Source organism: Nicotiana tabacum, chromosome 24 (assembly GCF_000715075.1).
Source record: "Nicotiana tabacum cultivar K326 chromosome 24, ASM71507v2, whole genome shotgun sequence".
Classification (NCBI taxonomy): Eukaryota; Viridiplantae; Streptophyta; class Magnoliopsida; order Solanales; family Solanaceae; genus Nicotiana; species Nicotiana tabacum.
The window spans coordinates 37295217-37296158 of record NC_134103.1 but is presented as its reverse complement, the minus strand read 5'-3'; the positions used below and the strand labels follow the sequence as shown (position 1 = coordinate 37296158).

The 942-nt window shown below is 43.1% G+C and overlaps 1 non-coding gene across 1 annotated transcript; it reads left to right on the top strand.

The window, feature by feature from the left end:
• Nucleotides 1-336: 336 nt before the first annotated feature.
• On the top strand, nucleotides 337-443 carry LOC142178687 (small nucleolar RNA R71). The gene has a single exon (XR_012706954.1). It is a non-coding gene; the product is annotated as a small nucleolar RNA R71 (small nucleolar RNA).
• Nucleotides 444-942: the final 499 nt, after the last annotated feature.

Here is a 942-nt window from a genome sequence, read left to right as displayed (position 1 = left end):
CACTCATGGGTAGGGTGTACTCTTCCACATATGTCACATGCTTCATGAGGCTCATTATGTATTGAAGCTAAGGTTAGCTTCCTTATTTACTTTGCCATGGCATCAAGTTGTACCTCCACCGATGTATTAGTATCAACTTGGTGAACACCAGTTGATCTTCTTCTTTCAGCAATCTCTGAGGGCCACTGATTTGCATCTTCAGATAACTCATCTAGAATAGTGACTATCTCCTTTGGAGTCTTCTTCATTAACGGACCTCCAGCTGTATTGCTCAATGTTTTATGTGAGGTTGCTGTCAAACCATCCCAAAAGTCCTGGAGTTGCATCTAGAGTTCAATTCTACTGTGTTGACACTTTCGCACAATCTCTTTAAATCTCTCCCATGCTTCAAAAACAGTCTCAGTCTCATTCTGGAAGAAGTTATGGATTTATCTTCTAAACTTGCCCGTTTTAGCTGAGGAGAAATATTTGGCAAGAAACTTTGAGGTCATCTCCTCCCATGTTCTAATTGATCCCTAGGGAAAGCTTCGAAGTCAGTGCTTTGCAGCATCTTTTAGAGTGAAGGGGAATGCCCTTAAGTACACTGCATCTTGTGACACACCATTGTATTGAAAGGTGTTCATGATCTCCTCGAAGTCTATTAGATGATTGTTTGGATCATCATTCATCTTTCCTCTAAAGACACAGTTGTTTTGGAGGGTTTGGAGCAACCCTTGATTCAGCTCAAAATTATTGGCTGCAACTGGAGGTGGTCTCACACTTGATAAACCTTGGTTGTAGACCGGTCTAGCATAATCACCAAGTGGTCTCCCTTGGCCGGGAGCTACATTTCCGAACTGGTCTGCACCCACGGGCTGATTCTGAGCTATTCTTCGAGCTCTCTCCTCCTCATAAGCAATTTGTGCATCTCTGAGTGCTGCTTCTTCAGCATCTCTTGCAGCT